The 26475-nt window shown below is 45.6% G+C and overlaps 1 protein-coding gene across 8 annotated transcripts in view; it reads right to left on the minus strand.

The window, feature by feature from the left end:
• Positions 1 to 26475, minus strand: part of CEP290 (centrosomal protein 290) — a 252833-nt gene that overhangs the window by 185106 nt on the left and 41252 nt on the right. The window contains exon 1 of one of the 8 annotated variants that reach the window (XM_085873376.1): positions 12515 to 12535. The exons of 6 other annotated variants lie outside the window; for them this stretch is intronic. The gene's annotated coding sequence lies outside the window, so the exon portion shown is untranslated. Of the gene's footprint in view, positions 1 to 10361; positions 10493 to 12514; positions 12536 to 26475 lie in introns of those variants that run through there. One more of the 8 variants, XM_085873375.1, reaches the window with a different exon arrangement.

The following is a 26475-nucleotide window of genomic DNA, read 5'->3' on the forward strand; positions in this document are numbered from 1 at the left end:
ATTAAGCAGGCAAAGAACCACAAGAAGCACTGGTTATGCAAAAGATGAACTTCAAAACAGATCTATTCCAGAAATTAAATTCACTCTGTATGGGGAATTCTTCATGCAATAAAACCTAGATGTACAAAGACTTTCACACAATTTTAAATCCAACCAATTAAAGTTGATCCCTCACCATAGCAAGGATATATTTAACATTAATCCAGACAGAGAATTTCAAAAAGTCTACAATTGTTAAACAAACAAGTCCACCAAACACACATGGTCAACACAATGAGGAATTCCTGTTCGTATTTTGGTATTCTGCCCAAAGACAGGTCCGGTCCTACCGAAACAGTTTCTTGGCAGTGTTATGCTGAGTGGTTTGCCATTGCCTTCCCAGCAGTAGTTCGGGAAGGAATATGGAATTTGAGCAGGGTGGCGGTGATAGCTCGCCGACTCTTCATGAAGGACGCCATGGGATCTTTTACGTCCACCAACTAATGCTGGCAGATGGGACGTCCATTCAACGTCCGTCCGAGGAATGGCACACACATTGATGAATCACCCTGCCTTTGAAACACTGGGATGACGGTTTATCGCTGGGCCAAGATTCAAACCATGGCTAAAGAGTTTTGAGGCGAGTGCAACATCAAACCCAGGCTAGACCTCGAGGCCATCCTCTCAGCACTCAAAGAGGAATAGAGAGCAATATTTGGCCTCAGTTTTCAAATCTGTTCTGAGCATGTAGTCTGGACAGAATTAAGATACATTGCAATGGGCAGTAATGTAAAAGGTTCAATGTCAGTTGTTGCATGAGCAATAGCAAAGGTTCAGTCTCCAGCGGAACTCACTCGCAGCTGCACGGCTGCATGCTTAGGTTGAGCGAACAGGCCATGTGGGGAGAAGGACTGCAATCCCTTCACCCCTTCCCCAGAAGTTCAAAAGTTACAGGGATCCCCAATAGACAGGAACAACACTCTCTAGTCCTTGAATCCTGCCTCCAGGACCACCTCTCTAATTCCTCGGACATGTCTCTCAGCTCCATTGCACACACTCTTGCTTCGTCTCTGTTGACGGGATCGCAATGCTTCGAGCTTGCCTTGCAATCACTTGATTTTGCTCCGCGATCTCGTTCAGGATTCGCAAATCCAGCACTGAAAGCATCTTCGGCTGAGAGTCGCACTTTGTGTAACGTGCATGCCATCAACATTCACTCGTGGTCACTTACGTCTTTTCATCCATCTTGTGGTCATCATCTGTGCCTCCTGCCACGGCATTAGTCTGGTTCATGCTTAACGCTTCTACTTTAATTATGGCTGAGGAAAGGATGCAGCAGAAAAGTTACTTACTTTGCCGATGGCACAATGATATCACATTGGGTGTTGTCAAGAGACTATTGAGACACAGTGGTTTGTAGCAAACTCAAATAATGGAACCGGTTACATGCAGTAAGGATGCAAGACTTAGGCCTAAGTCACATTTGGCACGGCGGCCATAGGGTCGACAAAATCTATGGCCACTAGCAATTATAGGGCAGCCGCAGTATTTCCACGGTCACACAATGTAGCAGTCACATATGTTATTATTTTTCAGGGAGCCGCACGGGGTATTTAGAAATTGTGGAGACCGAAAACGTGGGAGTGCCATACAGTCTTTGATTTGATGTCGCATGGTGACCTTAGGACGTCCCTGCGGTGGCCATAGAATTTTCAAGGCAGACGCAAGGTGCCCGCAAGGGGGCCCTAAGGCGAACGTGCGGCCAGACGGACGGTAAAGAGTGGGTATATATACCAGTTCTTTTTTTTACTGAAATAAAAATATAACAGTTTGGAATATACCAGTATATACATACATACATATATATATATATATATATATATATATATATATATATATATATATATATATATATATATATATATATATATATATATATATATATATATATATATATATATATATATACAGTTGACTAGGCGTAAGTCGGCAGCGTGTAACTAGTCACTTCGCCTCAGTTTGCAGCGTCAAAAAGTCCCGAATTTATCTCATGTTAAATCCCTTTGAATAAAGGGTCATCCCTCTGTCAGTCGTCATCTCTAAGTCGTCACTTCGTCTAAGTCGTCAGATGTTGTCCGTTCCCGCGTAATGGAAACTCAAGTAAATTACCACTCCTAACTCGTCACACGGAACTGCTGCCTCGTGAGAAGCCCGATTTCATGGAATCGTGATGCTCGCTCATTGGTTTACACCACCAGTGATAGGCTATTTATAACTGCGTACACACGTTGATCGCACTGCAGGCAGGACAATGGCGACTTTGTGTAAGCTTACAACTAAAACCTACCAAAAAAAATACGACATTATCCAGTTTTGCGAGGCAAACCCACTGATGAAGAAAACAGCCATAGCTGAGAAGTTGGACATCAAACGGCAGACATTGAACGATATCTTGAAGAATAAGGGCAAGATATTTGGACAAGTGGAGAAGATCACGAGGCCGGTGGTAAGTGTGAAATGCGTGAAATGTGTGTCCTTTGAAGATGTCGATGACGCGCTCATCATCTGGTTTCGGCAAATGTCGGCTCAGCCAAATATTCGGTTGGACGGTGAAATGTTGCTGCTGAAGGCACGTAAATTCGCTGCGGACCTCGGGCATGATGATGCCGAGACCTTGCCGATGCACTGGATAGACAGATTCAAAGTGAGGAGGGGAATTGGCAAGGTCAAGAGGTGTGGCGAATCAGGCAGCGTGGATTCGCCGATACAGTCTGGATGTGATGCGCCAATACTGTCTTTTGGTGGAGGATTGCCCAGACAACATCATGGAATACAATGACCGGTTTGAGTCCTTTCTCATGCACCAGATGCCCAAGAGTTTGAGGCAGTCAAACATAACGGATTACTTCGCGAAGGAGTAAAGGATCAATCGAGCTTCGTGTTGAAGTCCGATCATGGTTTTATATTGGCTTGTTTTGTACATTACCGCACTCACTCACACATAGGCATTGAGTGGTAATCATCACCACGATGACTGTGTGTCATGTAATTTGTCACCATACCATCACCGATGGTATATGAGTTGTCTTACAGTTGTTCATTATCTTTACTTTTGATAAACTGATTCATGAATTCCATCTTTGCTTGATCACTTTCCAACTCACCAATGAACCCCCACCTATGCCCCGAGGATTGTGTTTTCCTTTTGGTACAATAGCTGACCTCTCACACATATGTGTCCAGGCCACGCGCGACTTCATCCTTCACCCCACAGTCATCATGAATGTTCGCATATGCGTAAGTCGTCACATTTCTAAGTCGTCACTTTTTTCTCGGTCCCGATGATGACGACTTACGCCTAGTCTACTGTATATATATATATATATATATATATATATATATATATATATATATATATATATATATATATATATATATATATATATATATATATATATATATATATATATATTATATATATATATCTGAATATACCAGTATATATAACTGAATATACTATAACTATAATATATATAACTGAATATACGATAATTATAATATATATAACTGAATATACCAGTAAATATAACTGAATATACTATAACTATAATATATATAACTGAATATACCAGTTCGGAGTACCGTGGTGCCCCCAGAATCCGAACGCCCCATTGTTTGAACAAATTGGAATCCGAACATTTTCAAAAACCGAACACAACGTAGCGTTCATGTTTGTTCACGTGCGTCTCCCCCACCTGTTCGACCTGCATCTTCGCGCTTTGTTCATTCAGTTCGTCGGTGGAAGTACTCGTGAAAGCATCTCTCGTGTGTCCTTCGCTACTTTCCCTCGTGTTTTCACCTTGATTTGTGCTGTTTTATTCTTTTTTTTACTCATCTTGTGTTTTAATCAATAACAAAAAAGCAATCCGATCACGTGGTGTGACGGACTGTCGGGCAAGGATTTAATTCCACAGAAAAACCGGTTGTAATTTGGAATATCCATGATTACCTCAGCCCGATGCGTTTGATGAAAGTGATTGTGGTTCTGGGGGCATCATGTTTGATGAGCTGCCCTGGGGGCAGCGCTCTCGCAGAGTGCGCGAGCGATTGGAACCCAGGCCGGGGCTCGAGCCTGTGTGGACCTTTGGATGTGGTGATTGTACCAGTTTACATACAATACACCGCCACCGAAGGTCATTTACTCATCTTATTTTACCTTAAACATGGGTAATTTCAGTTGAAAGTGGGTTTTCTTGGGGTCCAGGAACGGATTAATTCACTTTCCATTATTTCTTATTGGGAAAATAGTTTTGGAATCCGAACTTTTTGCAATCCGAACAGTCTCCTGGAATGAATTAAATTGGGATTCTGGGGGCAGCACTGTATAGGCAAACACCTATACTCCGATCTCTAGCGGTAGCGCACGGTGGACGCACGGTCGACGCAGACTGCCACGGAGGCCGTACGTAGGACGCACGGCGGGCGTAGGGGAACCGTGTGTCGACCCTGCGTTGCCCGCAGGTAGTCACACAGACCGCAAGGCCACCGTACGTTAAACACAGGGATGCCTTAGGACTACCCTACGGCGACCGTGGAAATAGTGCGGCCGCCGTAATTTTTTGGGGGTTGGCAAAATTCATTATTCATTGATAAGAGCCTACGGCAGCCACACGAATAACGCAAGCCCACCGTACACCCTACGTGGAACACATCTACGTCACAGCTTGGCTTGTCAAATTGCTACAGCCAACGTAGAAATTAAAAAAGTTATAACTCCACGGCGACCCCTACAGCCTGTAAAAGATAGCCTTACGGCGTAGGGCCACCCTGAGGCCACCTCAGAAACTCTGCGGCCGCCGCACGTTTCTGTCAATTCAAAGGGGGGGGGGTGGTACGGCCGCCGTATCCTAGCCATAGAGCAAATGTGACTTAGGCCTTCCTGGCAATTATAAACGTCAACTGTTTATTAATTTCTTCAACAAGTACTAACGGCACTGCTCTGTCTCTGTCTCCCTAACATCCTGTCTCAATCAGACCAACCACACCTTCATCTCCAGTAATTTACAATGATGCAACTGCTGTTTTCCAAACACATCCCCCCACCCCCACCTCTACCAGTTTTTGAAACGCCAGCCAGTCACATAATGATTCATCAATGTCAGCTGTTGTTTTGCCCTTTGAGGTCACTGAACAACTCGAAGAGCCTTGGGAGGTGCAGGTAGATCTTCAGGCCCCTTGTCAATCACAGTTGAGGGCTGCCAGGAAGGAAGAGGAGTGCTCCCCTGAAGTTGCACTCCTGGTGATACAGGAACCATGTTCAGGTGATTCACATGCCATTGTGCAAACGGTATGTGGCTGAACCCAACCTCCTATTGATGTACAATAGGTCTGACCACAGAGGCTGCAACTTGCCACGATGCCAGGGAAGCCAAACATGTGCCCAGTTCAGCTCCTGCAACGTCAGTAGTTTGGCTGTTCTGGACTGGTCAAACTGCTGCTGAGGCTCTACCTGCAAACATGCAGCTAATGGCGTAATATTCCCCTTGGTGAATCTAAAGTGATTAAGAAGGGATTATTGTTCCCTTCCCAGCATCGACGACGCTGGAGACATCTACTGTAGTGTGCTTTGAGGCACGGAAGTATAGAATCATTTGCAAGAGAGCTGCTTCAATCTGACAGCCTTTGGTCAAGAAAGAACAAATGCCTTTCTTTGGTGTCAGGTGGAGGTGCTGCATGCCTCCATTAAACAATAGATGGAAAACAGCTGTTCTGATGTGTCGGATAGCTTTCTCTGCCAGGTAAGTTGTAAAGCCAGAGAGAATGAACCCGGTGTCTGTGGTGATGATATCGGGAAGGCCCCAACAGGCAAACAATGAATGAAGCCTGTGAATAACCGATTGCATGGTGACTGATCCCAGTGATAGAGCTTCAGGTCACTTTGAATGGAGATCATACACCATGAGTCGGTAATGGGCACGTGCTGGTGGACCATGCAGTTGTCCACAGAGGTCCACCTGGGGATGTTTCCAGGGTGTGGATGACCACTGCACAGAGGACAGAGGGACAGGAGTTGATCGAGAGGATTTGCCACTCAGGAGACATGCAGTGCAATCCTTGACCATCATTATGATGGCTTGATCGACAGTGGGCCACCAAACAATGTCCCCGCAACGCTGTTTAACTTTCACATCTCCAAGGTGTCCTTCATGTGCCATTCTCAAGACCTGTGCTCTAAGAGCTGCTGGAATCAGGTTGTGGTGACCCCTGGCAATACAGACATCCTCACAGCAGGACAACTCTGTTATTGCTCTGCAAGCACATAAACTCCCTTTCCATGTTGGATGACCCCACCCCCCCCCCCGCCCCCTCTCCCTCTCTCTCTCTCTCCCCGATGTAGGTGCAGAGCATGGTAAAAAGTGTCATCGCAGGACTCTTTACACAGCAGTTCCATGGTTAAAAACAGCAGACAGAGGTGCCTGAAGCAATTGCACTCTATCAGGTTCGGTGTGTGTTTCCTGCTGGACAGCTGACAGTGGAATAACCGCTCTCGACAGAAGGTCGGTAACTGTGTTCTGCTGTCCCGGTGCAAATTCTAAAGTGGAATTGTACTGGTTTAAGCTGTTTGCCCACCTGAGTAATCATAGCGGTTTATGTCCTGAGTCTCAAGTGGTCAAATGTGGTGAACGGTTTGTGGGTCGGTTTGCATTGTGAAGACTGCCGTATAGGTAGAGATGCGAGTGCTCATACGGTCAAACAAATGCTAACGCTTCCCTCTCACCCACCGAGTACTTTTGTTCCGCTGGAGTGAAGGAGCAGGAAGCAATCACCACTGGTTTCTTGACACCATCATGAAGCTGTGACAGTGCAGCACTCCACGCAACCGCAGAAGAGTCGCAGGTATCAACCATCGTGGATGCTGTCAGACTGAAGTGCACTGGCACTGTGCGCAGAAGTGACCCGATGCTTAACCGTCTGCACAGAGTGACTACAAACAAACCATGGCGTCATGGGGCTGTCGTGGATCGAACAAATCACAAATTGAGCAACAACAATGGTGCAGGCCTTTCTACACGCCTCATCGTGGCCACATGCATCCTACAGCGAGAATGGAAACGCTCAACTCGAGGCCACAACGCCGGTGGTCAACGCCGGTCACAAGGTCTCCTCTCACGCCAAGAATGGAAACACTCAGCTCGAGGCCACAACGCCGGTGGTCAACGCTGGGTCACAAGGTCTCCTCTCACGCCGAGAATGGAAACACTCAGCTCGAGGCCACAACGCCGGTGGTCAACGCCGGGTCACAAGGTCTCCTCTCACGCCAAGAATGGAAACACTCAGCTCGAGGCCACAACACCGGTGGTCAACGCCGGGTCAAAAGGTCTCCTCTCACGCCGAGAATGGAAACCCTCAGCTCGAGGCCACAATGCCGGTGGTCAACGCCGGGTCACAAGGTCTCCTCTCACGCCGGGAATGGAAACACTCAGCTCGAGGCCACAACGCCGGTGGTCAACGCCGGGTCACAAGGTCTCCTCTCACGCCAAGAATGGAAACACTCAGCTCGAGGCCACAACACCGGTGGTCAACGCCGGGTCACAAGGTCTCCTCTCACGCTGAGGATGGAAACACTCAGCTCGAGGCCACAACACCGGGTCACAAGGTCTCCTCTCACGCCGAGAATGGAAACGCTCAGCTCGAGGCCACAACACCGGGTCACAAGGTCTCCTCTCACGCCGAGAATGGAAACACTCAGCTCGAGGCCACAACGCCGGTGGTCAACGCTGGGTCACAAGGTCTCCTCTCACGCCGAGAATGGAAACACTCAGCTCGAGGCCACAACGCCGGTGGTCAACGCCGGGTCACAAGGTCTCCTCTCACGCCAAGAATGGAAACACTCAGCTCGAGGCCACAACACCGGTGGTCAACGCCGGGTCAAAAGGTCTCCTCTCACGCCGAGAATGGAAACCCTCAGCTCGAGGCCACAACGCCGGTGGTCAACGCCGGGTCACAAGGTCTCCTCTCACGCCGGGAATGGAAACACTCAGCTCGAGGCCACAACGCCGGTGGTCAACGCCGGGTCACAAGGTCTCCTCTCACGCCAAGAATGGAAACACTCAGCTCGAGGCCACAACACCGGTGGTCAACGCCGGGTCACAAGGTCTCCTCTCACGCTGAGGATGGAAACACTCAGCTCGAGGCCACAACACCGGGTCACAAGGTCTCCTCTCACGCCGAGAATGGAAACGCTCAGCTCGAGGCCACAACACCGGGTCACAAGGTCTCCTCTCACGCCGAGAATGGAAACCATCTGCTCGAGGCCACAATGCCGGTGGTCAACGCTGGGTCACAAGATCTCCTCTCATGCCGAGAATGGAAACCCTCAGCTCGAGGCCACAACGCCGGGTCACAAGGTCTCCTCCCACGCCGAGAATGGAAACACTCAGCTCGAGGCCACAATGCCGGTGGTCAACGCCGGGTCACAAGGTCTCCTCTCAAGCCGAGAATGGAAACACTCAGCTTGAGGTCACAACACCGGGTCACAAGGTCTCCTCTCACGCCGAGAATGGAAATCCTCAGCTCGAGGCCACAACGCAGGGTCACAAGGTCTCCTCCCATGCCGAGAATGGAAACACTCAGCTCGAGGCCACAACGCCGGTGGTCAACGCCGGGTCACAAGGTCTCCTCTCACGCCGAGAATGGAAACACTCAGCTTGAGGTCACAACACCGGGTCACAAGGTCTCCTCTCACGCCGAGAATGGAAACCCTCAGCTCGAGGCCACAACGCCGGTGATCAATGCCGGGTCACAAGGTCTCCTCTCACGCCGAGAATGGAAATCGTCAGCTCGAGGCCACAACGCCGGTGGTCAACGCCGGGTCACAAGATCTCCTCTCATGCCGAGAATGGAAACATTCAGCTCGAGGACACAATGCCGGTGGTCAACACCGGGTCACAAGATCTCCTCTCATGCCGAGAATGGAAACCCTCAGCTTGAGGCCACAACGCCGGGTCACAAGGTCTCCTCCCACGCCGAGAATGGAAACACTCAGCTCGAGGCCACAATGCCGGTGGTCAACGCCGGGTCACAAGGTCTCCTCTCACGCCGAGAATGGAAACACTCAGCTTGAGCTCACAACACCGGGTCACAAGGTCTCCTCTCACGCCGAGAATGGAAACACTCAGATTGAGGCCACAACACCGGTGGTCAACACCGGGTCACAAGGTCTCCTCACGCCGAGAATGTCCTATCCACTCACGAGGCTCCCTCGCTGAGAGAATCTTGTGAGCAGGATCAGCGTCAAAAACGTGCCACATATCCACATAGCTGCAGCTGACGTTCACGGAGGTATCACTATGCAGGTATCAAATGATCAGCGTCAAATGGTATCACTGTGCAGGTATCGAATGGTAACTATGCAGGTATCAAATCTCATTTGAGTCTCTCTCAGCAACTGCTCGTTGGACACAAAGTCTGACCAGCGATAGCCAAGGATTCTCCAAAGAGACCTCATTCCAAAGGAATTAAGTCTCTGTCTCAAATCCCTGGTCAGAGTCCAACATTGGCAAAAGTAGCAGTTCAACCTAACCTGGTTGTTAGGTGCGAGACACACAATTGACAAAATCAATTTATCGGAGAGACCGATACAATATCAGAATACTGAGATCTGGTGTTGTGTGGCCAACACAACAGCAGAGTGGCAGTTAAGCCTGTGGAGTGTGATCAGGTACTCAGTACCATGAAATACTCGCAGTATCAGTTATGTACATCGTTCCATAGTTTGTGAGTTTTTCATTATTTTATCAGAAATATGTCTTTATAGAAGGCTTTTCAAATTACACATCCTGTGCTTTCAAGCGAGTCACGGATCAGGTCACACCATGCTCTCAAAACCCCGATCGGGTTTATGAGGAAAATAGACGAAAGACGAACAACGACAGGACCAACGACGATATAAAAATAGAAAAACCAATGTTGAAAAAATAATAAATTACCTTCCTATACTTTCAAGCGAATACACACTGTCTGTCTGTCTGTCTGTCTGTCTGTCTGTCTGTCTGTCTGTCTGTCTGTCTGTCTGTCTGTCTGTCTGTCTGTCTGTCTCTGTGTCTCTCTCTCTCTCTCTCTCTCTCTCTCTCTCTCTCTCTCTCTCTCTCTCTCTCTCTCTCTCTCTCTCTCTCTCTCTCTCTCTCTCTCTCTCTCTCTCTCTCTCTCTCTCTCTCTCTCTCTCTCTCTCTCTCTCTCTCTCTCTCTCTCTCTCTCTCTCTCTCTCTCTCTCTCTCTCTCTCTCTCTCTCTCTCTCTCTCTCTGTCTGTCTGTCTGTCTCTCTCTCTCTCTCTCTCTAAAATATACGGTACAATCCATATTCCCGCGGCAGAATCTCTTACCAGGCTGAGTGTTAATCACGAAGCAACAAATTAATCAAAAAAACCAAGAGGTTAATCCCAAACAGGCAGTGAATTCACTCGTAACGAGCAAAGCCACACGCCAGGCTGACGTCACGTTGCTCCGCCCCGAGCGTTCATGGAAACCAGCAACAACGTGACATTCTCACTCCTATATCATCAGATTTTCTTCACTTTGTTTTACTAACGATATTGAAATGCGTTAAAACGGGAGTTTTTAACAATCATTGTAAATTCTCAGTGAAACAAAGACATCAACCGAAAAAAAAAATAGCGCACTGACGAAGAGCCGCTGCCAACTACACTGCCAGGTTCCAAACAACGGATCAAAAAGTTAAAACGGACTGAAAAAAAAAAAGATGACAAACAGATAAATAAAGCTCGGTATATTTATTAGGTAAATAATACGATCGAACGATCTTGTTGTTCGGTGAGTTTAATTTTGCCAAATATAAAACCAAATGCTTGTTTTGCTTGTTCAGGCTCCTTCTGATGACTCCAATGGAGGACTGTACCTATTTGGTCTTCCATTTGATTTGAATTGACTTTATATTAATCCCATTCTCAATTCAATAATAATTTTTTAAAACGTCATGGCTCAGGGTCAGGTGTCCAATCAAAGCGGGACGTCTTGGTACCCGGTCATCACTGCCTACAGTTATAAAGTAGCAGTTCTAATGATGTCTCTTATTAATTACATAACACGCCAGTACATAAACACCACACAAAATACACCACACAAAACAAGTCCTGGGGAGGGTCTGCAATCTCTGATTGCTCATTTTCTTGTTGGGTTTGAATCGGAATTTGGATGAACTGTATTTCCAATTAAAAAAATCAAATTAGACTTATTTTGACACGAAATCGTTTTGTGCGAGATACAGCTCCACAGCCAATTGGCAAACACATCACTTGTCTTTGTTAGAGCACAGTCCACCAGGTGGCAGTTAAGCCTGTGGAGTGTGATCAGGTACTCAGTACCATGAAATACTCACAGTATCAGTAATGTACATTGTTCGATAGTTTGTGAGTTTTTCATTATTTTATCAGAAATATGTCTTTATGGAAGGCTTTTCAAAACTAACAGATATTTTCCCACAAAATTGGTGCTTGATCAAACAACTGCACCACAAGATTTAGACCTATTCTATAACTTTTCATCCCTCAATTAATTAACATGATATGCCATGGTGCTCTTACTGTATACAAGTATAATGGACAATTGTTTTCAATCACCTTCATGTTGCTCTTGTATGAAAAACCAAGATGTCAGTGAGATCCAAGATGTGCAAATGGCCCTATTCTAAGGAGTTTTCCTAATGGGTTAAAAAGGGTCATCCTCTGGATTGATTGGAGTAGAAAGTAAATGTTTTATTTGCCGATTGTAATAATAAAGTTGTGTGGAATAGCGGTGGATAGGGGCTCCATTGTGCAAAGTGCGCTCACCTCGAAAGCAAGAGGATCCGGGTTCGATTCCCAGGTGGGCCACAACTTTAGGTGAGCCTCCTTACTCCAAATGCCTCTATTTAACTGGTAATATGTAGTAACCTGGTTGTTAGTTGATGGATGGATTGTTTTACAGAGTAATTGTTTTGCCAGTGTGGGTCGGAAGTGATTTGGACCTCTCAACACCAGGTTACACTGCTTGCTGTCTCACAGTATGGTAGTTGTGCGGGCAGTAGCTCTGACACTCAAAATAAATCCACACACCCAGGTGTTTGCATGTCATGTGTGAAAGACCATCTTTGATTACAAAGGATATACCATCATAACCTTTGGTGAAAAGTAGCAGTTCAACCTTTGGTGAACCGAATCTAAAAATATAGTACGTTGTGAAAAACATAAAATATAATTAATAGCAATTTGTTAAAGCACATCTGCCTTCACCCAGAATATGTGGAAGTTTTCCTCCAACCACACAGCCCTGATAAGCAAACTGCATCGCATAAACGTGATGTTCCTGAGGGGGAATTAACCCAGTTGGCCTGTGTGCACCCTCACACGGACAATGAAGATCCCATGGCGGTTTTCAAAGAATACAAGTGATCTGGGTCAGGATAGACCCAAAGCATTAATGCCAAACAAAAAAGTATTCATACAAGAAGCAATTAAATACAGTATTGCACTGATCCTACCGGTCTTGACTACCACCGAAGCAAGCCCAGGCCTGCCTCGGGAGGAGCAGGCGGCCTGCAGACCTAGTGCTTGCCATATTGGCCTTCGAGACCATGAATGCAAGCCGAGACTTGCTTTTATTACCCGTCATGGGAGCAGCAGGAGTCACCTTCAACCTGGGACAGAGAGAGCACGTCTCAGCTTGCCTGTGGGGTTTACTCCTGAACAGGCAACCCAGTAAGCACAATGTAGTAGGTAGTTTATCATTCTCATTCATGAGGAGTTTGGATTGCAATCAGCAGCTGATGTTTCTGTTGGAGAGATGATTGGGGTGGAGCGCTTGATATTATTGAAGTTTTCAGCCAGCAATGCATCACGTGTTTTGAGGATTGCTGAGTTAGTACTAAAACGTGTGCCAGGTTACAGATAGGTTGAAGGCAGAATGATTATAATTCTTGTTCACCAGGAAAGTATGTGTACATAAACCTGCTGGTGAAGTATATTTACCTCATTTTATGAAACTTTTGCGCATGGCCGGTGAAGGTGAGCCGTCAAGAGTAGAGGCATTGACTAGGCTTCCGCAAACTATTGCAGCAGTGACCACAGGTGGCAAAATCAAAGCGACACAAATTACATGGTACAAGCAAAGAAATATTCAGTTGCAAACAAGTAACAGAATGAGAATAAAGAACAGGTTTGAAGGAGAGAGGAAAATAAGACACATCAGTGAAACCGAGTTCGCCTGTTTGACATTCGCTCAAATCAATCTGAGCGCTTTGCTCATCCTCATGTTGTCCACACATTCTTTGTTAATTTGTCCATCATTGTGGAATAATGTCCATGTAATTCATGTGAAAAGATAGTCATGTCTCCGAAAGGTTTTGATCTACATGTTATGATCACTGTTGAAAAAACACTTTTTTTAACCTTATTATGAATACTAATACTAATACAATTTAATCAATTTTGAAATGCATTAACCCTCAGTTTCACCAACCCTGACTCCCATTTATTTTGTTCTTGTATATCAAGTCGAGGCTCATGGAGGAGCAAGAACGCAGATTGGATCAGGATGTAACAGAATGAGAAGTACTGTACAGTAAAAACAGAGGTCAAGGAGAGAGCACACGAACAGCAGGGGAAAGGAACAAAATGGGAGACCTGGAGGAAAGAAGGACACGGGGAAGAATGAGAGCAAGGTAGTGGGGAGGAGGACACGATGGGGTGCACTGAAGTGGAAGGGAAAACTGTGGAAGAAGCATAAATGGAAGGAAAAGAAAATCGAAGATGAGGGTGAGGGAGCAGGGCGAACCTGATAGCCTGCAAAACACAGTCCGATGAAGTGGGCTCAGGGAGAGTTAATGAGGGTCGAAAGGATCGTGGGAATGTGAGATGGTGGTGAACAGCCGTCTTAAGTACTGGAGGGAAGAATGAGATTGAACAGACGAAGGAAGTTGGTTCCTCAGGTGGGAAAAAAGAGGAATGAATGAGTGGAGGTGAGCAGTGAGCCCTAAGGGGGTTACTGGAATCATGATTGCATCTTGGAGGAGCTAGCAAGAGTCAAAGGGTAGAGAGAGAGAGAGAGAGAGAGAGAGAGAGAGAGAGAGAGAGAGAGAGAGAGAGAGAGAGAGAGAGAGAGAGAGAGAGAGAGAGAGAGAGAGAGAGAGAGAGAGAGAGAGAGAGAGAGAGAGAGAGAGAGAGAGAGAGAGAGAGAGAGAGAGAGAGAGAGAGAGAGAGAGAGAGAGAGAGAGAGAGAGAGAGAGAGAGAGAGAGAGAGAGAGAGAGAGAGAGAGAGAGAGAGAGAGAGAGAGAGAGAGAGAGAGAGAGAGAGAGAGAGAGAGAGAGAGAGAGAGAGAGAGAGAGAGAGAGAGAGAGAGAGAGAGAGAGAGAGAGAGAGAGAGAGAGAGAGAGAGAGAGAGAGAGAGAGAGAGAGAGAGAGAGAGAGAGAGAGAGAGAGAGAGAGAGAGAGAGAGAGAGAGAGAGAGAGAGAGAGAGAGAGAGAGAGAGAGAGAGAGAGAGAGAGAGAGAGAGAGAGAGAGAGAGAGAGAGAGAGAGAGAGAGAGAGAGAGAGAGAGAGAGAGAGAGAGAGAGAGAGAGAGAGAGAGAGAGAGAGAGAGAGAGAGAGAGAGAGAGAGAGAGAGAGAGAGAGAGAGAGAGAGAGAGAGAGAGAGAGAGAGAGAGAGAGAGAGAGAGAGAGAGAGAGAGAGAGAGAGAGAGAGAGAGAGAGAGAGAGAGAGAGAGAGAGAGAGAGAGAGAGAGAGAGAGAGAGAGAGAGAGAGAGAGAGAGAGAGAGAGAGAGAGAGAGAGAGAGAGAGAGAGAGAGAGAGAGAGAGAGAGAGAGAGAGAGAGAGAGAGAGAGAGAGAGAGAGAGAGAGAGAGAGAGAGAGAGAGAGAGAGAGAGAGAGAGAGAGATGAACCGCAAGCCGTCGACCTGTCTGTGATGTGAGAGCACTTAATGGTGAACATCAACAAGTTAATGCTGAACAAAGACCAATGAACCAAAGCAGTATTGCACTGACCATGTTGGTCTTTGACACCAATATTCAAACAAGCTTGGACCTGCAGGCCAGGAAGGAGGAGACAACCTGCAGGCATAATGCTTGCACTATATCGACCTAGTAATATATAAACATTTCTCCTTTTTCCATTGTGAAAGGGAATTACAACACCATTGAATATTGCAGACTTGATCACCAGTGAACTCCCCAGCCTCCCTTGCTCAAAGTACGAGGATGACCCACATGCAAAGATGGACCTGAGCAATTGTCACATCAGCCTCTAAATTTGGAGGTGGTGGTGGGGAGAGGGTGGTTGTGTGTGGTGCTTCCAGAGGTTAGACAAAACACAAAGATATAGATGGCATCACATCGGGAATGCAAGATAAATATTTACGGAATGGATTTTATCAAGTAAAAGTTGGTTCGAGTACATTTATAGACTTGGGGAATGAGGTGCAGCTGTACGTGCGTCAGCCCTCCATCAGAGAAAAGAGTGACGCACGTCCAAGTCAGTTTGTATAATAAATAGAATAATAAAATAAAATAAATAAATCTCAGTAAATATTCAAATAATATATCTGGTGTGCTTTTCATAACTTTATTTGACTAAAGTGGTGAAATTGAACATTTCACTTTCCCTTGTCTGTGTGTTCTTAGATAATGAAATGGACCACATATGGTACATGCAGGGAAAACTACTCCAAAGTCGTTGTGACACTAATGTCATGCTTGTTGTCACACCTATCAATAAAATCGTGTCATGGTAACTGGTAACAAAGGATTGTGTAATGAAGATTAAAATGAACAAAAACCTGTCGAACCGGCATTAAAGTCCTAACTAGACATTGCTCCATTTAATAGGCACCAGGCCTCACAAGTGCTTCCTACCTGCAGACATGCTTGGGTTTGCAACATGTTCACATTGCACAAGATCTATTAACCATATCTGGTCTCACATGCTTTTTCATGAGGAGTTCGAGAAGCAGAAGGTACATTTTTTTGGATGAGGGGTGTCACTGAGTCTGTGTAATAAGGATGTTTGGGTCGTTTTATGGCCTGTCTATACAGCTGTGTTCAACAGCACCCTGGAATAAATTCCAAATTCCTGCCACCTTCAGTCAAACGTCAGGACTCGCCAACCGATTTGTGAAAGACTTTGTCCAAAACCATTCCTCGGATAACCCCACATGGTGGGAATAGTTGTGGCTCTTGGAGTAGTAGTAATAGCAGTAGTCGTAGGAGCTCAACAAGGAAATCTAACACAGGTGGAGGCCATTCAGCCCATCAAGCCTGCATGAACACCACACCAACCAATCTACACAAGATCCAAGGAAAAATATGCAAAAAAAGTTTTTAATTAATGAAATAATTTTTTTGGTTGGTTTTTGTTTTTGGTTTCTTTGTTTTTTTCTTTGCAGTTTCTGTATTTATTTATTTTCCCTTTTCTTCCCCTCAGGGGAGGGGGCATGGGCTTGGTTAAAAACACACATCAACTACACAACCCCCTTTGACAAGACCCCCACCAACAGCACTCCGTACACATGTACACAATCACCCATCAATGATCAAACTACCAAAAAATCTTATCAACATCCCCATAACCCTCTATCTCCATAACTTCCAGGTACCTATCTAATTCGAATTTAAACTTATCTACTTTTTCTGCTACCTCTACCTTTCCAGGGAGGCCATTCCATGCATTAACTACTCTGAATGAAAGTCCCCTGCCTTGCTACCATCTTAACTCTCTTCTTTACGCTCAGGCTATGGCCCCTGGTCCTATCACTGTCTACTCTTAAATAATTCATCTTCACTTATTTTATCGAAACCATTCATTATCTTAAACATTTCTATCATATCTCCTCGTAACCGCCTCCTTTCTAGTGAATGAAGTCCTGTCTCCTTCAGCCGCTCCTCATAGCTGAGTCGAGCTTGGCCCGGAATCAATCTCGTAGCCCTGTGCTGAACCTTCTGTATGGCATCTATGTCCTTCCGGAACTGTGGTGACCAAAACTGTATACAATATTCTAGATGTGCCCTCACTAAATTCCTGTACAATGTTAACACCACCTCTTTTGATTTATTTGACCCCCCTCCGGAAATACTGTGACGAATATGGCAGCCATTTGCAAACAACAGCCAGAAGCCCTGCAGTTCTGTTATTTCGATAAATATGTGTTTATAGTTAGGGTCCAGTCCCTATGTTTAATGGGTGATTAAGTGTATGTGCGCTGCGAGTTTTTTTTTTTTTTTAGTTAGAATTAATATCCTACAACAACAACAACAACAACATCCTCCTTCGCTCCTGCCAGCATCAGCCTTCCTCACGCGCATGCGTGCCGAGCAAAGATGTTGGCGGAGCTTCCATCGCCTCAGATCGGAGCCCCGCTCCAAAAAAATGGCATGGAGTGTTTCCTCTGCCCAATGAGCGAAAGGCGAGCATCGCACGCGCGCCCCAGCCAATGGGAAGCCAGAACACCCAGGGAAAGAAGAATGTCTCGACCAAGCGACAAAGAAGAGAGAAGCGCCAAAACAACCACACAGACTCCGCCCAGAAGGGGAATGTTTTTCCCCCGCCTACCATGACCCTCCTCCAATCACGGCTGGCCACCACAAGACCCGAAACACCCCGTCCAATCCGGAGGCGAGTCTCCAGAGAGCGGATTCCCCCCCCCCCACCCTGCATGGGGGAGGGGAGAAGAGAATCAAGTGGTGCGAGAGAAAAGGTTGTTGGTCGGACACCCCCTTGTGTTCTGGCCTGCTGGGCGCTCCTTGTCGTGGTCGTCAGTCTTCGTCCCTGGTCTTCTCCTCGGCGCTTGGTGTGAAGCTGACCATGCGGGTTTGAGTCCCATCATGGTGGTTTGTATTGGAGCGCGCGGGCTGGTGGTAGGAGCGTCCGACTTCCCCGCCAAGAATCCCGGGCTCCACAGGGGCAGGTCGGCAAGCCGCACGACGCGGCCAGGTACACCACGCAACTCTGTCCACCCAGCTGAACTATCCTCCTCGGCAGGAGGACCGAATAAAGACCCGGTGGGGTCCATTTCTTTTTGGATGTGTGTGTGTCTGTGGGCCCAGTCTTTAAGTAGAAACGGTATAAGTGCCTTGCATCATTGTACATTTGATTATATTCGGGGTAACTCTGCTCTTTGTCTCCCTCTCCCCATTATAAATAAACCCCATGTTAAATGTACCACCTCGTTGCCTGTCGTTTCTATCATTGACCCAGCACGGTGAGGGCTTGAGAAATAGGGAGGCCGTTTGTGCTGTAAATTGTTCATTTGGTCCGGCAGGCTTTGGTAATCCCCGCGAGGTTACTCCGGATCAGAGTCGGTAACAGCGACTCGGTTTGGACAAAGTCGGCCGAAGGAGTGGCTTCCCCGGCAGTTAGACGGCGTGGGTACTTAGGTAAATTGGAATTAGACAATTAACCCTACCCCACGCTGTCAAAATATTGGCGTCCACGGTCCACTAAGGGACCCGTGATTTTCAGAGTTATCCGAAGGTTATGACCTTCAATTCCGGTGTTCGGTAGAAGACGACCCAACTGCTCCATGTAGCGGTCATCCTCGCCGCCAAACCCGGAACCACAACAATACAACCTAAAACCCCATTTGCTTTTCCTATAGCTGCCTGGCACTGTGCTGCCTGCTTATGTCCCGTATCTATTACCACCCCCAGATCCTTCTCCTGTGTGACACGCTCCAAAATTACCCATTGCATCCTGTAATCTCTATTTTCATTGTTCTTTCCCATCCCCAACACCTCACACTTGCTCAGGTTAAATTCCATCTGCCAATCTTTTGCCTAATCTATACAAGTATCAATACTTTCCTGTATCTGTTCACCACCCTCTCTGCTATCCACCTCACCTCCAAGCTTTGTGTCATCTGCAAATTTGGAAATCTTACGCTTTACCCCATTATCCAAATCGTTGATGTAATTAATGAATAGTAATGGTCCGAGTACTAATCCCTGAGGTACGCCGCTACTTACATTCTCCCAGCAAGACATCCTGCTCACAGCCACTCTTTGCTTCCTATCACGAAGCCGGTTTGCAATCCAATGAGCTACCTGACCAGCTACTCCACAAGTCCTCACTTTGGCTAACAACCTCCGATGTGGTGCCTTATCAAATGCCTTCTTAAAGTCTAGATATACTATATCCACTGCCTTTCTCTCATCCACTCAATCAGAGACTGCTCAATAGAACTCTAAAAGATTTGTTAAACAGGAACTACCTCTGGTAAACCCATGCTGACTACCTTTAATTAGTTTGTATTTATTTAAATGGTCTCTCATCTGGTCCCTAATTAATGTCTCCAACACCATCCCCACAACTGAAGTCAAACTAACAGGTCTATAGTTCCCCAATTCTTCTCTGCATCCTTTCTTAAATAATGGTGTTACATTTGCTCCTCTCCAATCCTCCGGTTCCTGTCCTGACTCCAGGACACGATTGAAAATATCCGTTAATATCTCGCTTACCTGCTCAGCCACTTCCCCCCAATACTCTCGGGTGCATATTATCTGGACCGAGAGCCTTATCAACTCTTAGATTACTGAGCTGTTCCTTTACTTCCTCCACTCCAACCTGGATCTTCTGTAAAAGCCCTTCCTCAGCTCCTTAATCGATACTCTCAGCTATTGGCTCAGCTAGCTCGATGGTTATGGAGTGAGGGAGCATCAACCTATGAATTAGGTATGGATTAGCTGAAATAAAAAAGAAAATCCTCATCGAGGACACAGTCCCAACAGAAACTTAAAACGGGATGTGTTGATTTTATACATAAAAAATGAGTAAATAAATATGTAGTTTGTAGAGATGTTTAAGTGTGTATAAATAAAGAAAGAAACTTGAATGGCACTCAGTAGAGCACATGGATACCCCTGCCAGGGTGAACAGTTTATGTTATGTATCCCACTGATCGGCTGGATCTGGATCTGGCCGGAACTGAACCAAAATCGAATCGGCTTGTTCTCGTCACCTAACCAACTCATCCACCAAGTTTTGTCCCAACTCGTCCACAACTTTTTGAGATATCCTGTTTTATATTATTTTTGAACCAATCTCTCAATGGTGAAGAATTAATTTTAAAATTCTCGTATCCTCATCCAGATTGGATCTTCACCAAAATCTAATCATTTCATCCTCGTTACAAACCCAACCTGTCCACCAAAGAAGAGAGTTTCGTCCGAGTTTCGTCCGTCCGAGAGTTTCGTCACAACCAAGTTTCGTCCGAATCCGTCCACAACTTTTTGAGATATCCTGCTCACAGCCAAACAGACAGACAGGGGTGAAAACATAACCTCCGTCTACCTTTGGTGGTGGAGGTAATAATTAAAAGTGGTAGGTATAGATCATCATACTATATATCAATTTTTCTCCAAATCCAACACAGGGATGTCAGGCCACCCATTCCTTCCTGTCAAATGCAAATGCAGACTGCCACAACTGCTGTGCCTGTGTCTTGTGGTCTACCACAAGCTGATGTACCCAGTTGCTGCGGCGGTGGCCTCGGAGCCTTTTCCAGTACGGCCCGGGGTTGATTCCTCCGCAAAGGTCGATGCTTAATTTGAGAGCAATTTGGCAACCTCCGAACAAGCCAAAAAGGGAGTGGTGCTTACGCGAAAGTGTTGCAGATGTCATCAAGACTGGTGCTTTGTGATGTTGCCTTGTTAGTGACAAAATCAAACCATTGAGCTCCAAGAATGCGATGCTGGCACCTCATGTGGAAGGCCTGAAGTTTTAGCCCATCCTCCACGAGCAATGTACAGGTTTCGGACCCACACAGGAACACTGGCAATATATAGATGGTGTATACTCTGATTTTGTTGGTAGACTAAGTCATTTATTCCACTACACATGGTTCAGCTGGCCAAAAGTTGATATTACAGGGTGTGTCAACAAAAAGTTAACCGCTTCAAATGACCTTTGTACATGAAGTTATTTCCTTAATTTTTTTGTTTGTTTTTCAGGAGTGATCAATGATTTTTGGAGAAGTCATTCAAGCATAACCAAAGTTTTCTACGGAGCAAAGAGTAAACATTGTCAAGTGGTACTTTGAGACCAAATCAATTGCTTCCGTCCAGACGAGGTTCTGCACTGAATATGGAGTGCATCCCAGAAACAAGCCAAGCAAGCCAGCCATTTGGAAACTTGTGAAAAAGTTCAAGTGATGGTACGATTCTCAGAATCAACAAGGGAAGGTCCAGTTACCTGAGAAGTGTACGATGTGAAGGAAACAGAACGAGTTTGTGAGTCAGTCATGCAAAGAACGAAGAAATCTCATCAACAAAGATTGGCTGAACTGGGTCTCACTCCCAGTAGTATGAGAAGAATAATGAAACAACATTTAAACCTCTTTCCTTACCACATCACAACAGCCCCTAAATTGACCGATAAAGCAGCACGAGTCGCTCTGTGTGAGATGCTGCAGCAGAAGATGGAGGCAAACCAAAACTGGATTCACGATGGGTGGTTTAGTGACAAGGCACACTTTCACATCAACGGTGCTGTCAATTCACACAACATTTTCTGGGGAAGTAAAAGCCCAGACGAGGTTGAAGAGAAGTCGCTTTAAGGTCAGAAAGCCACAAAAGCAGTGACTGTCAGCTCCAGTGGTGTGTTTGGGCCATATTGGTTTGAAGACAAAAATGGAAGAACGGTTACCATCAATGACAAACGATACCGGTCGATTGTCAACGCATAAAAACAGACTTGAAGCAATCGATGAGCACTGCAGCCCTTCGGCGACAGTGGTTCATGCAAGACGCTACTACCCCGCATACAGTAGGGTGCTTCATAATGGGGGTAAAAAAATAAAAGTATGAATATTCATGCTCCCTGGGTGTGCCTTTGTTCCATTTGACAGTAGAAACATACACACCAAATATGAAGCAGATTGGAGGATATTTAGGGATTCCTCAAGTTGGCACAATATTGTTGAAATTTGCCAAACTGTAACTGACAACTTTCCGTCGAATATGCACAACGCAGTACACTTCACAATTAATATGGTTGTTTGATATTTTCAAAAACCACAGCAGTCATCTAGGATGAAAGAATAGTTTTTCCAAGGAGACCTCGATGAGCTTTTTGACATTGCAGTGTAAAATGCCCTCTCCATAATGGACATAATTGTGCCAACTTGAGGAACCCCTAAATATCATGGAATTTTGTTCATTTTTGACCTATAAGTTCTTATGGGGTATTGGAACAAAGGCAAAATCAGGGAGCAGCAAAAATCAAACTTTCATTTTTTGGAACACCCTAGCATACAGCCAATGAAACAATTGCCGTTCTGCGTCAAAAATTCGGACGAGTTCTCAGTTTGCGTTTGGAAAATGAATGGTCTCCACACAGACCCGACCACAATCCGCTGGATTTTTTTCCTCTGGGGAGCTTGTAAGGATAACATCAACAAGGAACACCCAGGATCTGAACCTTATCTGATGGCAGCAGTTGAGGCTTATGTGCAGACAGTATCCATTAAAACTTGCAGAAACGTCATTGAAAACTTCACAATCCATGTGAATGCATGTTGTGTGCGTGGGGGTGCACACATTGAACACCTCAACTATAAGCACATGGACACATAATGAGTTTAATTTCTCCATGATTTGGTTTTTATTTTCCCAGTTAATTTTTTGTTTTATTTCTCAATGTTTTGCTTCATAAAGTTTTGAAGCGGTTAACCTTTTATTGACACACCCTACATCCAAGGTACCTTAACCTCTCTGTTGCTGCAATGGTCTGGCCCACAACAATGACTGGTGACGGAGGTGGGCCAGGGCCTATGTTCTGAACCTTGGTGTTTTCCCCAAGAAATGTGCATTCCCATTTTCCCATACTCTTCCTCAAACCATTGTAGTGACATTACCATTGGTCGGGCCTTCCTATAACCAAGGCCGCATCATCAACATAGTTCAGATGCGTAAAGAGTGTACTGCCAAAAGTTATTCCAAGGTCTCCCTGACACCAGCTCAAGATCCAGTCAATGACACAACAGAATAGAGCTGGAGCAAGGATGCAGCCTTGACGAACACCCGACGTGGTGAGGAAAGATCCGGAGACGTCACTTCCAATGCGTACCCTTGATGTGGTGCACTCATGCAGGTCCCGGATGAGGTGGAATAAAAACGGAGGTGTTCCGGCTGCTTCCAGGGCCTTCCACAGAGTGCTCCTATCTACTGAGTCAAAGGCATCCTTGATGTCAATGTAGGCTACGTAAAGTGGTCTTGTAAACTCATGGTGGAGCTCTGACCAAAGCCTGAGACGGAGTACCGCGTCCATGGTAGACCTTCCCTTCAAGAATCCAGACTGCTGTGGGTGGCATCGAAGGGTGAGTAATGGTTCCAGAAGAGTTAGTAAAACATGACTAAACACCTTTCCAGGGACTAACAACAGTGTAATGGGTCTATAACTGCTACATTGATGGCAGGGTCCCTTCCCTTTCTACAAGGAGATAATTAGGCCATCCCTCCACTCTGCAGAGACTCTACCTGAGGCCCATACCTTATGGAAAAGTTCATGGGGGGACAAGCTGATTGGGACCTCTGTGCACTTCAGTAACTCCATGGGAATGCTGTCTAACCCCTCTACATGGCCATTCCAAAGCTTTCTGATGGCACAACATACTTCGACCAGAGTGAGGGCATCTGAGGAAATATCCAATGTTGTAGTGGCAGCTGTTGCCTGTGCAGCAAGATCAGGACATGGAGTTGGTGGCAGATGATTGAGCATGGTGTAGCAATGATTGAGCATGTCTCTGATGTCTATGCAGACTAACTCTGTCTGGGGTGGCAGAGAGAATAGCTGATCATATGGAGGATTAGGCAGACTCTGTTATCTTGGAGCGATTTGAGTGCCTGGAATTTGTTACCGACGGCAATGTTGTAGCAGGTGGCGATGCTGGTGTCGTCCAGAAGCAATTCAATGTCAAACCTCTTTGGTGGCGACTTTGATGGATAGCAATAGCGCTGAATGTTGATGTCTCTGGTAACTAAACACTGCTCTGAGTTTGCAAGGGACTCTACACACCCATGGATGCCCAGTATGACGTGAAGATGGATGGGTCACTAGTCAGCATATAATCAATCTCCTTCCTAGTGTTGCCGTTGTTAGATATCCACATTAAGCGGTGGATACGTTTCCTTCTAAAGAAGAATCCAAGAACTGCCAAGCTGGTGAAAGAACACATACTTCGTAGATGGGTTGAATTCTCATTTTTGTGACCAGAACTGTAGATCCCGACAACACTCTCGTATCCTGTGTGGTCTATCCCACTCATGGCATTGAGGTATCTGATAACGAGTAATTGGTCATGGGGTGGAGTGTATCAGCGGTTCCAGTTGGTTGAAGAAAGCATCTTTATCAGAAACATAGGCTTTCTCGATTGGTGCATAAACTATGATGATTCATGGTAGCTCAGCCATTCATCCCCTCTCAGGGCTTCTCCCTCACCCCCGGACTGCCCCACACCTTGCTCGGCTTGACACTGGGGGAAACCAAGGCCCTAAAGATCTTTGGTATCTCTCATGATTAATATGAGTCTATGGGCCTATTACTTTCACATTGCAGACAAGTCGGTAGTCTGTCTTTTTCTGCCTCCTTTCTGGCCTTGCACCTCATACCATATCCATTCTCTGCTCCCCCCACCCCACAACCGTCAGGTTTCTGCAGGAAGTGCGTGATCTGCCTGTAACCCTTTTCAAGTGGGATGAAAGGAAGGTGGAATTGGGGAATTGGGGGGGGGGAGAGGGGTCACCACCACTTGATGCACAAGTGGGCCTCAAACCTCACCTGGCTGTAACTGTGGAAAGCCTTCCCAAACCAATGCATATCCTTTCCCGCCTTTCCCGACGCAAGTTTCAGGGTGGCATCTTGGAGTTAGTTTATATATTATATATATTATATATATATATTATATATCTATCTATCTATCTATCTATCTATCTATCTATCTATCTATCTATCTATCTATCTCTATCTCTATCTCTATCTCTATCTCTCTCTCTGCATTGGACTGGCTAAGAGACTTTCAACTAAAACTGTGACAATAGCTTCTGCTCAGCCATATGAAAGAAGAAGAAGAATGCCCTGAAGGCAACTGGGTTAAGATAAATCAAAGAAAAGGGCCCTCTACTTGTTATGCACACATGAAAGATGGTGTGGGGGTAAAATAATTGAGGAAAACAAATAAGACAATGAAAGAGAAGGGGTGAGAGTAAGGACGTGTTGGGAGAGCCTTGACAGAAGGGCAATATTTCAAGGGGATAGTAGCAAGAGGAAGGAAATGGAAATGGCATGTGTGTGGGATATATGAGGAGTTGGCGGACGGAGGATGGCCAGAGGAGGGAATTTAAATTGTGAATTTTGTGTACATAATAAGTAGACACCTTGGCACTGCACAAATCCCACCAAAAAAAATTGGCACTTTGTTGTACTTTGGTGAATCTGTGTGCTGATCCATTCTCTCTGAAAGTACTCATTCGAAAATCATTGTGTGGGTTTCGTAGTCCACGGAAAGTTGAAATTATCATGGAGTACGGTAGTACTCCATATAGAGGGATGATGAAGGAAAAAAATGGCAACATTCTCAAGCATTTTCTGAACTACCAAGACTTAAAAAGACACCAGAATACATTGATATAGTACCACATCAGGAGGTCGCTAAAACGCCAATTTGTACTTCTTCTTGGAGTTCTTCCCCTCTAAAAACAATGCAAAACTGTAGCCCAACCAAACCTCAATAACTGCTGAAGCCATGATGGTGATTCCAATGCAAGAAAGTTACTTTGTCTCTGGGCTAGTGCACACAACCCAAAATTTAAAAATATCTAAAACATTAATCGTTTTATTAGGAAAATGAATCAAACGTAAATGTGGACTCAACCAAACCAGGCCAGGATTGTGGGGGGGGGGGAGGGGGGGAAGATGAACAACTCCATTCCAAAAGCGATACAGAATCAAACCATCCCAAAATCAACTGAAACAAGCATTAAAACAATTTAATAAGATAGATGGATTTCATCCGTACCAATATAACAAAATAACCAAGGTAGGAATGACACCACATTACGATGCCACAATACGACACCACAATCCTCTTATGGATTAATATCATGACGTCTTTTGACATTTTACTTTTGTTGTGGGATTGTGATGGATGAAGAAGAATAACAATGAAAAATGACACCACATTACGATTCCACAATACGACACAACAATCGTCTTCTGGTTTAGCATCAAGACATCTTTTGCCGTTGTTTCATCACAATCCGACAAAAGTAAAATGTCAAAAGACATCGTGATGGTAATCCATAAGAGGATTGTGGTGTCGTATTGTGGCATCGTAATGTGGTGTCGCATTGTGGCATCGTAATGTGGTGTTATTCCTACCTTGTTTGGTTTTTTTTGAGATTTCACCCATCGATGTTTTTACATTGTTTTTTCAATGATTTTTTTTCCTTTTATTTATAAG

This window comes from Eptatretus burgeri, chromosome 3, assembly GCF_056783735.1.
Source record: "Eptatretus burgeri isolate ZD-2024b chromosome 3, Ebu_testis_v1, whole genome shotgun sequence".
NCBI lineage: Eukaryota > Metazoa > Chordata > Myxini > Myxiniformes > Myxinidae > Eptatretus > Eptatretus burgeri.